Source organism: Mus caroli, unplaced genomic scaffold (assembly GCF_978045245.1).
Source record: "Mus caroli unplaced genomic scaffold, Mus_caroli_1 scaffold_14, whole genome shotgun sequence".
Classification (NCBI taxonomy): domain Eukaryota; kingdom Metazoa; phylum Chordata; class Mammalia; order Rodentia; family Muridae; genus Mus; species Mus caroli.
The window spans coordinates 75,550,241-75,563,195 of NW_028227269.1; the positions used below are offsets into that span (position 1 = coordinate 75,550,241).

Here is a 12,955-nt window from a genome sequence, read left to right on the forward strand (position 1 = left end):
CTAATTATTTCCTGGATAACCTGTTATCTATTATCCATCAGGCGCCTTGCCAGAATATGCTAACATCTCCGGAGTTCCTGCTCTGGAGTCTGAGGAACGGCTTGTTTTCATTTTTAAAGGGGACACAGGCGTTGAGCGACAGCAGCTGGGTATCACAGTAGAAGGGCTACCCTCTGTTGGGCTTGAGCTGATAGAGAACAAAGGCTACTAAGGTGTGGGTGGGACGGGTGGGGTCAGAGTGGGGCACCCGAGGATGTGAGGGCGCCCAAGCCCCTGGCCAGAAACAAAACATTTTCTCCTCAGGACTCCTTCCCTCAGTCTTCTCTTGGAGACTTGGCTGTAATCAGAAATGTCTGGAGATTTTTTCTGAGAAAGTTGAGTTTTCTTAGGCTGTAGTCATTTGCTGGACAAACACGGAAGCTCTTCAAAGAACCTTCTTCTGGGAGATAGGGAAGGGAGGATCCACACCCAGGCGAGCTATCAACTATCGGTCACACCCTGGCCTGTATTTGTACTAAAGCACAAAGAAAAGTCAGCCAGTGGGAGGGGACCACAAATATGGGACATTGTTCTGTTTTCTAAAGATAGCCCTTGTTCATTTATTTAAAATTTGGAAAGTCCAGGAAAAAAAAAAAAAAGACTAGAAGTTGATTTCTCAGAGGCCCATTGTCCTTGTTAACATTTTGGCGTAGGATGTACCCCTCCCGCCATGTTAATTTATACCGGACCGGTGAAAGCCAGGGCTTTTAAGCTAAAAATACAATGCTTCCCTTTCATTCTTTGGAGGCGTGGGGAGGGCAACGTGTTGTTTAGCGCTGGAGTTTAAGGTCAGAGTTCTGGAACCCTCAGAAGGCCCATGTTGCCAGGCTAAAGGTGAGCCCTGCTTACTCCCCAGGGCCTGGGATGGCTAAAATCCAGGGCCTTTTGTTTCAAACAGAGCAAGGGGGTTAAAAGGGTATTCCAGTTATCAAAAGCCCACAGACATGGGGCCAACTCTCCACGGAAGCTTCCAGAAAACTAGAGAAGGTGGAACAAAGTTTTCGAAGGTTCAGAAAACGGTTGTAAAGGGACAGATGAGGTAATCAGATACTAGGTGGTTCCAGATTTCTGCCACGGAGCAAATTCCAGGCCAGAGCTCAGGCACAGAAAAGCAAGCCGAACTCCTAGCTCTTAGTGGAGCAGACAGGCCAGGAGAGGCCGGGTGGTGGGAATTGGCCTAGCAGAATGTAAGAGAGGCAGGAATTCCACAAAGAGGTCTCAAAGGTTTGCCGGGAACATTCTGCTGAGCACCAGGCTGTATGCGCGCGGAATCACAGGCAAGGCTCCAGGAGACGGCAGAAAAAGCAGTTTTAGAGGCACTTACAACGGTATACTTTTTAAAAATTAGGTTCTGAATTTTAAAAGATTTTTACTTTGTATATTCGTTTTGCCTACATGCCTATATGTTTTGCTTACATTCACTTGTGTGTCTGCTGCCTGCAAAGGTCAGAAGAAGGTGTCAGATCCCCTGCTACTGGAGTCACAGATGATTGTAAGTCATTGTGTGGATGCTAGGGGTTGTATCTGTGTCTTCTACAAGAGTAGTCAGTGCCCTTAACTACTGAGCCATCTCTCCAGCCCTAAATAGGTTCCTTTGGACAGAAGAACAGAAATATTTGTTTAGAAGGCATTGGGTTGCTAAGTAGGTAACTAAGCGGGTTAGAGAGGAAAGCTGAGCTTCATGTCTTAAACCCGTTGCTTACAGGAATCTTTCACACTTGTGCAGTCTCCTTGAGAGGCCCTCAGAATGTCTGTGAGGTAAAATTGATTGGCATGTATCAACATTATTAGAAAGAAAAGTGAGACTTTGTTTAAACCTTTGTTTGTTTGTTTGTTTGTTTTGATTTTTTTTCGAGACAGGGTTTCTCTGTGTAGCCCTGGCTGTCCTGGAACTCACTTTGTAGACCAGCCTGGCCTCGAACTCAGGAATCCACCTGCCTCTGCCTCCCAAGTGCTGGATTTACAGGATATGTGTACCCTATGTCAAGCAGTAAAAACACTGTTTAAATGGACAAGAAATGATAATATACAAATTTTAATGAGAATACTGGCATTGATAGTTTTGCAAATCTCTTTAGCATCTGGCAGAATAGAATAGCTGAATACTTGTGTCTGTTTTTGGATTCAACACACTGGGACATGCTGTTTCAGTATAAGTATATGGAGAAAAACTAGTCTCATCCAAATCTAAGATTTGGAAAGAGATAAATAGGGGCTACAGAGACAGTTGATTGGGTAAGAGTGCTTGCCGTTCAAGCAGGAAGACCTGAGTTCTAGTCCCGGAGTCCCCATAAATGTAATGCATGGCCAGGTGTAACCCCAGCATTGCAGGGTGGGGAGAGGCAGATGCTGGGGTGCTGCCTGCCTCAACGAAGAGTCTTGTGTTCAGTGAGAGGTCTCATTTTAACGTAATGAGGTGGGGAGCCATAGAGGAAGACACCCCATCCTCATCTGGCCTTTACACACACAGATGCACACACATGTATAACACAAACACACACACAGATGCACACCAACTCACACTCACACAGAGAGGAACAGGAGAAAGGAGAAATAGTTAAATAGCCTTTCCCGATTTACCAGTTTTCTTTCGACACCACATGAAAACAGAACATGAGCAAGTTTATCCTTCAGACACTGATTATGTGGAATCTGAAATCATGTATTAGAAAACTTTAAAAAAAAAAACCTTTGACATCGAGGTCTCATAACCTTTCTTTCACTTTGAATCCATCTTTGCCTCTGGATTATTTTGTAATCGCATGCGTGGGTCATTAGAAAATATTAGTGGCTGTGTAATGCAGCTATTCTGAATTCTGACACTTATGCATTATTAAAATTGCATTTGTTAATATTGCCACCAGCCTTATTGTATACTCTTTTATTGTAAACATTGCATTTTTATAACCCCTTGAGAATCTCATCCATGTATATAATCAATTTTAGTCACTTCCCCTTCTTTTGCCCTATCTTATTCCCCCTTCTCCCACTAAACTCCATCTTTCCAACAAATCCATGTCTTTAGTGTGTGGCCCACTGAGTTTAACTGTGCTTCTTGCATGGACGTGGCTGGGAGGTTACATATTAGAATATGAAAAACTTCTCAGTGGCTACACCACTGAAGAAATGACACCTTGTTCCTTAGCCACCACGAATTGTCAAACAAGGGGGACCAGAAAAGCTTCTACGTATTAGGAACTGTGATTATCAAAATGGCTGGTGCTCATTCCCTAAGTATCTAATTTTAGTTTAAAAGCTCAGATTTTATTATTGGTAATAAACTGTCTCAGGTGCTTCCTCAAAATAATAGGAAGGTGCTCTCTGTCTGTCTTTCTGTCTTGTGTGTGGTGTGATTACCTGCCTGCCTCCCTCCCTCTCTGCTTCCATGATGTGAGCTACTATGTCCAGCCTACCTTCCTTTCTAAGATGGACTGATACCTCAGAAACGGTGAGCTCAGATAAACAATCCCCCATCGTGTTGTTTATGTCAGGTATTTTAACACAGCAAAGACAGGTGTGCCGAATACTCTGCTTTTCTGAGGTCTTGTGGCAGCAGCCTAGGAGCGAGCTACCCCTTCATCAGTTGAGGGAATGAGAGGAGGAGGGTGAGAGGACTGGAGCCTAAGAATCCCAGGAAGAGACTGTTGGGGCTGACAACCCTGAGATGTAGCTCTGCTGAGGGGTGCCAGCTGGCTGGTGCTGTGGTGCTTGCAGTGTGAGTGATGCTGGTTTCCGAAGTGTTGGGGAAACTGTAAAATGTGTTCCACTGATGCTGGAGAGGGGGGATAGGGGGGGAGCTGTGGCTGCCAGGGTGAAGAGACATGGCTGGGGGGCGGGGGAGACTCAACCAGAGATGCAAATGGGAAGGAATTGTTCCTCCCTCCCTCCCGAGCCTTGCAGTTTCCCTGTCCCGTGTCACCTTTGCAGAGTCCAACAGAGACTGCAGGGAAGCAGACCTATGGCCTGTGGAGCCTTTGCTTAAGCATCCCAAATGAGATAATGAAGGGGTGGCCTTGGAACCAAGTGTGGGTCCCAGGAATATATGGATATATGTGCCCCTGTTTGCATTAATATAAAGAACCCTTTGCCATCTTATTTAAGAGATATGTAAACATTGCTTCCAGAGAATCAAAACCACACAAAAAGATGTTTCCCGAGAAAGTCCTTTATTCCTGAATCCTTCCAGCCTGGTCTCCCACACCTCCTAGTTAACCTATTCTGTCAGTTTCTCATTTATCCTTCCCATGGATATTTTCCAGAATTAGACAGATACCTATGTCACTGTCTTTTATATTTTATACAGAGGTATGACAAGTTACTCAGCTTTCTTTTACTGTAACAAATATCTCAGGTAAAGACATTTATAAAGAGAAGGTTTGCCCTGGCTCACAGTGTTGGAAGGGTCAGTCTGTGGCTGGCTGGCAGTACTGCTGCTCATATAGCAGCAGCACAGTATGGTGGGAGTATTGTCACAAAGCAAAGTGTCCATAAGCCTGTTAGTAAGCTAAAAGAGACCAAGAGACCAACATCCCATAAGGCATGAACACATGGTCCCAGGTCCAAAGTTATACAAGATTTCTTAGGAAGCCAGATCGTTTGAAGGGTCTGCTATTCAGACAGTACCCAGCTGGGAGGTTCCAGATGCAAACAATAGCTCATATCTATATATTATCTATAATCATCTTGGTTTTGAAGTAACAATTTTTAAATTAACTAATTCATTAATTGTGTATGTGTGTATGCATGTGGGGGGATGCCTTGGTGTATTTGTGAAGGTCAGAGGACATTTGCTGGGGTCAGTTCTTCCACCATGTGGAGCCCAGGAATTTGTGACCAGGCAGGACAGCCCAGAGGAGGAGGGCTTGTCTTCTTGCTGAGGCCATTTCCAGGTTTAATGAGAATCTGACCTCCTTGATGGAGAATCCCATTGAAAACTACCCAACTCTCTTCTAGGAACCAAAGTCAGGATGACCTAGCTAACTTACCTTAGCCTTTGTTGGAACCTCCTCCAGCTAACACCTTAGCTTCTGCTAAAGCTGTGTGATTCCCCAGGTGGCAGTGGTGCACGCCTTTAATCCCAGTTCTCTAGAGGCAGGGTCAGATGGATTTCTGTGTGGTTGAGGCCAGCCTGGTCTACAGAGCGAGTTCCAGGATAGCCAGGGCTATACAAAGAAACCCTGCCTTGAAAAAAACCAAACCAAAACTGTTAGCCCCAAACTGCTTCCTCTGCTCTGAGAAGTTCACCCTGCAGCTGCAGAGAGGTGTGGGCGAGGTCTCTGCCCTTCAAAAGCCCATGTCCTGGGCAGTCAGGGCCACACCCAGGTCCTTGTACACTTGGTGTCTCCCCCTAGCCCCCACTGGAATAAAGACTTTCAGTTGGTTATATACCGAGTCTGAGTGGTCCCCTCTGGTGAGGTCCTCCTACCACAATGAACTCAGGTCCTTCAGCTTCGGCAGCAAGCACTTCTCCTTACCCAGCCATCTTACTAGTTATCTCAGTTTGGATTTTTCGATATATTCTGGAAATCAATTGGTAAGTATCCTTTCTAGTCTTTAGCCAGCCAACCAATTGTATCTCTTTCCACACACCACTATTACTTCTTTACTTCTTCCTTCTCTTCTTCCTTCCCCTCCTCCTGCTCCCCCTCCTCTTCTTCATCCTCCTCCTTCTAGAAGAAAAGAGTCTTACACAGTTCAGGCTGGCTTTGATCTCATTACATAGCCAGCCTGGCTTCTAATTTGCAATCCTCCTGCCTCTTGAATGCTGGAATTACAGGCATTTATCATCATGACCATCAGCAGATTTTTTTTTCCCCTCAACCCTAAATAATGCTGTAAGAGCAGCCGCCTGGCATATAGATATTTTTATACTGTCACAGGTGTGTCCTCATGGTAAATTTCTAGACATGGAACCACTGGGCTGGCAGGGATCTCTGAGGGCTTTGCCTGACACTATCAAATTCCTCTCTCTCAGGTTTGTACCACTTTCCCTTACACTAGTAATATCTAATGCGGATTCTTCCTTACGCCAGTAATATATAATGCTAGTTCTCCACCATAATATACTTTCAAGATTTTGAATTTTTGCCAGTCTGATATGTAAAACAAATCCCGTCTCAGAATAGTTCTTTTGAGGCTGATGTAGGGCTGCCTATGCCGAAGCGGCATGTGGGATAGTTTTAATTTGCATTTTTTTAAAAGAGAGGAGTGAGCTGAACAGTGGCTTGTATGCTTGTCAGCTTTATATTTGTTGTTAATTTTCTAGTCATATCTTTGCCTGTTTCTCTAGAAAACTTTTGGCACTTGCTCTAAAAAAATTTAAATTATTTATAACCTGGGTGTGGCAGTACACAAACTTTAGTCAGAGCCCTCTAGAGCCTGAGGGAGGATTCTTTTTTTTTTCTTCTTCTTCTTCTTTAAAAGGGGGGTAGGTGCGTCCTGGAGAAATGGCTCAGCTTTGAGTACTGCAGGGGGAGAGGACCAGAGTGTGGTCCCCAGCACCCACAGGGGACAGCTCGTAATCTCCTGTGACCCTAGCTCCAGGGGTGCTGCAGGCAGGTGTATACACACACACACACACACATACACACATGCATACACAAGAGCACATTCTCACCCCCCCCCCCACAAATCTTTGAAAAAAAGAAAGGCTTTTTGTATAGTAGGAATTTTAGTGCTTTCTCTTATCTTCTCTCTCCCCTTCCATTTGGTGTTGTTTGTGTATCAGTAGATACATGTCCATGCAGACACTAGTGGAGGCCATTCGAGGACACCAGGTGACTTCCTCTACTGTTCTTGCCTTGTCACCCTGAAGCAGTCTCTCTTTGAAGAGGAAGCCTGTGGCTGGAGTGGCCTGCCTGTGAGCTCTTGGGATCAGCTTGCCTCTGCCCTTAATGCTAGGCCTTCAGGCAGGCACAGCCATACCTGGCTGTTTGCTGGGTGCTAGGATTTGAACTCACACCCTCATGTTTGCAGAACAAACCCTTTTACCTTCTGAGCATCGTGCCACGCCTCTATTTTGATCTTTTTTATTTCTTCAATAATATAGGTTGGAAATACTTCCTCTTACGCTGATATATGTCCTTTGAATTTCTTCATGGAGGTTTTGCTCTGCAAAAGCTTAAACAATTTTAAAGCAATTAAATGTAACAATATTTTATCTTGGTGCAACTTGATTTGGGGGCACAATCAGAACATTTTCCTCATACTTGAGTCATAGAGAAACTTAGTTATATTTTCTTTTAATACCACCCCCTTTAGTTCTCAGATCCATTCGGAACTCATGGTATCTTCCAGGATGGCTGGTTTGTTATCCATTGCAGTAGGACAAAAAGTTTCAACATTTAGTAGTTACGTGTTGCGGTCAGTGCAGGCTGAGCTCGGCGGCTTGGCTGCTTGGCTAGCTTTGGCTCTGACACATAGTTGCTGTTTGTCGCTGGGCTGGGGCTCCTCGGAGCCTTGATGTGGGTGTTAGGACAGCCGGGACTTTCTCCTTCCCCATCTGAGTCCATGGCCTCTGCTCTGTGTTGCGTCTCTGTGGGCCTCTCTAGTGGGACAGCTGGACTGCTCTCCCTCTCCCCTCTTTCTCCCTTTGTTATCTTTCTGTTTTATTTCTGTTTCATTGTGATAAAATTAACATGCTATAAGATCCACCCATTTAACATTTATGGTTCAGCTGGGCGTCATCATGCTTTTCTTTAATCTCAGCATTCATGAGCTAGATCTCTGTGACTCTACATATTGAGTTCTGGTCCAGCCATGGCTACATAGCGAAGCCTAGTCTCAATCAATCAATCAATCAGTCCATCAATCAATACATAGTTTACACTTCAGTATTTTCACAAGCTACAACCACCTTCACAATCTAATCTTAGAACGTTTTAAACATTTCCTTGTATTTATTGATATTTATTTCCCACTTTGTGCTGGATCCCTCAGGCCTGCCTGAGCCTCACTCAGGCCACTACAGTCTACTTCCTAGCTCTATAAGATGTATATGGTGGACATTCCTTAGAAACAGAGTCTTACAATATACAGACTTTTTGGACTGACTTTTTTCACAATGCAATGAGCTCCATCCAAGTTATTATGAGTATTAGGACTTCATTCCTTTTACATCTACACAGAGTAATGCATTGTGTGGGCAGCCCATGGTTGCTTATCCACTTATCTACTGGGGTAGATTTAGCTTGTTTCCATCTTGGAACTAAAAATGTTTCCATCTTGGAACGAATAATGTTTCTTTGAACCTTTGGTATGAGTGTTTGTTTTTGTGTGCATATGCGATTGTGTCCCTTGTCACCTAGGGCTGTGGAGGAGGTGGTACCATTTGACATAATGTATTTCTAAAGAGTAAAGGTTTATTTTGTCTTGGAGCTTAAAGGTTGCAGTCTGTGCTGGGCTGGCTTCATGCTTTGGGCTAGTGTGAGACCACCGTCACAGCAGCAGCAGTCACGGTAGTGGCCACTGTCACGGTAGCGGCAGGAATCACAGTAGTATCAGCAGTCATGGTAGTGGCAGCAGTCATGTCATGGTAGTGGCTGCCATCACAGTAGTGGCCACTGTCATGGTAATAGCAGCAGTCATGGTAGCGGCCGCCATCACGGTAACGGCAGCAATGGAGAGAAGATGCTCACTTCCTTGCCATGAAGCAAAAGAGAAGAGGCAGCAACGGTCCATGAGAGCCTCTTCAAGGATGTGCTGTCCTCTCAAAGACTTCCCACAGGTCCTCCCAAAGCTATAGCCACCTCTAGTTGTGCCACCCAGTAATGGAACATTTAACACTTGCATCTTTGGGGACCAGTTATCCAAATGAGTGATAGCAGCCTCCACAGGGGCTCAACTTTCTTACACATAATGATATGTTTACACTTATATAATCTACACATACCCTCCTGCACACTCTAAATCACCTCTGGATTATCTATCTATCTATCTATCTATCTATCAATCTATCAGACTGGCCTTGAATTTGTAGTGATCCTTCTGCCTCTGCCAAGTGCTGGAATCTACAGATGTATATACCAGCACACCTGGCTACCTCCAGATTGTTTAGAATGATATAAATGCTATTCAAATCACTATTATATTGTATTGTTCTGGGAATAATGAAAGTTAAAAAAAAAGTCTATGTATTTACTTTTAGACAGGTTAGCTTCAAACTTACTAGGTAGCTGAATGGCTGGCCTTGAACTTCTGATCCTTCTGTGTCTACTTCTTAAGGTCAGGAATAGTAGATAGGAATAATATATATGGCTGTTAGTGCAGACCTTTGTGTGAGTGTAGGGTTGATATTATTTATGTGATCCGTGAAATTTCTTCACTGTGCAATGGTTGGCATGTGCCATGGTTGGCACGTAGTAGGGATAAAGGGCTGTGATGGTGTGTTAGGGCCTGTTAAAGCACAGGGTGATATGATTGGTGATAAAATTACAAATAATTCTACAATTAAAATTCTTCAATATGGGAAATTTGTTAGGTTAGTTGAGATCCATCAACTGTTAATTAGGGTAAAGCAGGTTGAGGCCTTGTTGTAAGTTATCGTGGCCAGCCATGGTTTTTGTTTAAAAGATATCATGCGTTAGTTGTAGAACCCTCGAATAAAGAGAGCTGACTATATTTTATCTTTTTCTTTGAAGTCTAGACCTAGAAGTAGAAATGCTGAGTCAACGTGTATTTTATGTATGTATACATATTTTAAAGGAACTTCCAAATCGTTTTTCCAAAGTGGTTGCACTTTGTCCTCAAAAGCGTTACTGTTTAAGGTGAAACCACACTATTCTTTCCTTAGGCCCACGAATAACATTAAAGGGGCTCCCACTCACGCCTTTTCCTCCGAGATGGGGACTCACTGTGTAGCTCAGGCTGACCTCAAAATCACAATTTGGTTCTGCCTCAGCCTACCGCACCTATCCTTGCGGCTCTCCCTCTTCCTCTTCTTCTTCCTCTTCCTCCTCCTCCTTCTCTTCCTCCTCCTCTTCATGGTTAAAGGTGCTGAAATGTAGATCAGACAAGTGTTCTCCCAAGTTACACCTCCACAGTACTTTCTTCTTCCGTTTTGTTTGTTTGTTTTTGTTTTTCAAGATAGGGTTTCTCTGTGTAGTCCTGGCTGTCCTGGAACTCGCTCTGTGGACCAGGCTGGCCTCAAAACTCACAGATCTGCCTACTTCTGCCTCCCAAGTGCTAGTATCAAAGGCGTGCACTACCACCACTGCCTGGCTCCATTTCCTTTTTAAGTTTCCTTTTAGCTACACTGCTAACCTGTCAGGAGTCTGTGCAGCAGCAAGAGCCCCGCCCCCAGCCCATGGATCTCTGTTTTACTCTTAAAATTTTGAGACAGGGTCTCATTAAGTGGCTCAGTCTATAGTAAAGGCAAACTTTGAACTTTCTACCCTGCTTCCTCAGCCTTCCAAGGTATGATTATAAACCCTGTACCAGCTGTATAAACCTGCACCATCAGGTCCAGCTATGTAAGGGATTTCTTTCTTTTTCTTTTAAAAAAACCATTTAAAGGTATTTTTATTTATTGACTTAGTGTGTCCATGTATGTGTTACCAACATGTACCACATGTTTGCCACTCTAGTAGGCCGTGTGAAACTGGGAGAGCAGAGTGTAAAAATGAGGCAGACTAAAGCCTCACGCAATAGCCAACTTTGAACATCAGACAATTTATACTCAGAGGGCTAAGAAGAGTCACATGAATAAGATGGTCAGTCACAAGAACAAACCACATGTGACAAAACCATGTTTCTGTAGAGGCACATGACTAACAACAGCTGAAGGAAACTCACCCTTATCTGATGTACCTGGGAGGAGCCTGGAAGCATCCCAAGAACAAGTCTGTGTTCTGGAGAAACTGAGGTTGCAAGGCTCATGGCTCATGTCTTCACTGAGCCATCTCACCAACCCCTTTGCCTCCTCTGCCTAACCCTCCATCCTTCCTTCTATAGTTTCCTCTCTGTCTCTGTCTCTCTATCTCTATCTCTCTGTCTCTGTCTCTTTCTCTCTTGATCCTTCTACTTTAGCTTCCCAAGAGCTGGGATCACAAGCACGCAGCCCACACACTGCCTTATGGATTTCTTAATACCAGAGATTTTTTTCCTCTTAGTGTCTTAGTTACCGCTCCTATTGCTGCAATAAAACCTAAGACCAGAAGCAACTTGGGGAGGTGACGATTCTTTTGGCTTCTAGTTCAACATCATAGTCCTTCATTGAAGGTCATGGTAGGAACACAAACAGGGCAGGAACCTGGAGGCAAGAGCTGATGCAGAGGCCATGGAGGAGTGCTGCTTTTTATCATGCTCCTAGAGGCTTAGACAGCTTGGTTTCTTATAGCACCCAGGACCACCAGACCATAGGTCACACCACCCACATGGGCTAGATCCTCCTACATCGGTCATCTACCATGAAAATACACCCCAGGCTTATCTAGGGAAGCACTCTGTCAAGTGAGGTTTCCTTTTTCCAAAATTACTCCTGCTTGTGTCAAGTTGACATAAGGCTAGCCAGAGCACCTAGTGTCTTTCCTAATGAGTTATTCTTTTTCTTTTTAAAAACATTTATTTATTTCCAGGACAGCCAGGGATGCACAGAGAAACCCTGTCTTGAAAAACTAAAAAAAAAAAAAAAAAAACCTATTTATTTATTTTATGTATATGAGTACACTATAGCTGTACAGATGGCTGTGAGCCTTCATGTAGTTGTTGGGAATTGAATTTAGGACTACTGCTCGCTTTGGTCAACCCCGCTTGCTCTGGTCGGCCCCGCTTGCTCAGGCCCAAAGATTTATTTATTATTATAAATAAGTACACTGTAGGTGTCTTCATACGTACCAGAAGAGGGTGTCAGGTCTCATTATGGGTGGTTGTGAACTACCATGTGGTTTCTGGGATTTGAACTCAGGACTTTTAGAAGAGCAGTCAGTGCTCTTACCCGCTGAGCCATCTCACCAGCCCCATTTTTTCTTTCTTTTTTTAAATTAAATTTAATTTTTTTGTACTTATTCACTTTAATCCCATTCACTGCCCACCTCCTGGTTACCCCCTCCCACAAGCCTTCCCCTTCTCCTATGAGCAGGTAGGGGGCCCCCTGGATATCCCTCCAAAACTGGCACTTCAAGTCTCTGCAAGGCTAGGTGCTTCCTTTTCCACTGAGGCCAAAAAAGGCAGTCCAGATAATAGAACACATCCCACATACAGGCAACAGCTTGTTCAGGACCCATATTAAGGTCAAACTGCACATCTGCTACATATGAGCGGGGAGGCCTAGGTCCAGCTCCTGTATATTCTTTGGCTGTTGGACTCTGAGAGCCCCAAGGGTCCAGCTTACTCGACTCTAACTCTGTTGGTTTTCCTGTAGAGTTCCTATCCCCTTTGGGGCCCACAATCCTCCCTCCTCTTCTTCTGTAAGAGTCCCCAAGCTCCATCCACTGTTTGGCTGGGGGTGTCTGTATCTGTCTGAGTCAGTTGCTGAGTGGAGCCTCTCAGAGGACAATATGCTCCTGTTTGTATGGTTCAGGAGTCTGATGGAGGTGGAGGAGACGCAGCAGGAGAATGATGAGTTATTTCTTAAAGGTATCTCTCTGAGTTTCAGGGCTTTGTTTTCAATCTGTAAACTGTGGATAATAATAGTATGTACCTCAAATAGATGTGAAGATGTAATGAGACAATGAATATAAAATGCTTTTAACAGTGTTCAGGGTATAGTAGATCCTCAATAAATGTTGGCTATATATTACTATTTATAACTACGATTTCCCACTAACTCTAATAAATGTCCCAGCCACGAAGTCCGAACCAACTAGATTTCTCTGTGGAGAACTTTTCTTTGTGGAGCAGAGATATACCTATTAACAAGATCTGACTTTCAGGAGTGGTCTGAGTACTGGGGAAGGTGCAGAAGGAGCATGCCCGGGTC

At 44.2% G+C, this 12,955-nt stretch overlaps 1 long non-coding RNA gene across 1 annotated transcript in view; it reads left to right on the forward strand.

The window, feature by feature from the left end:
• The first annotated feature begins 1,149 nt into the window (after positions 1-1,149).
• LOC115032792 (uncharacterized) overlaps positions 1,150-12,955 on the forward strand; it is a 62,491-nt gene continuing 50,685 nt past the window's right edge. Inside the window, exon 1 of the long non-coding RNA XR_015045233.1 lies at positions 1,150-1,367. This is a non-coding gene — a long non-coding RNA (uncharacterized LOC115032792). The remainder of the gene's footprint in view (positions 1,368-12,955) is intronic.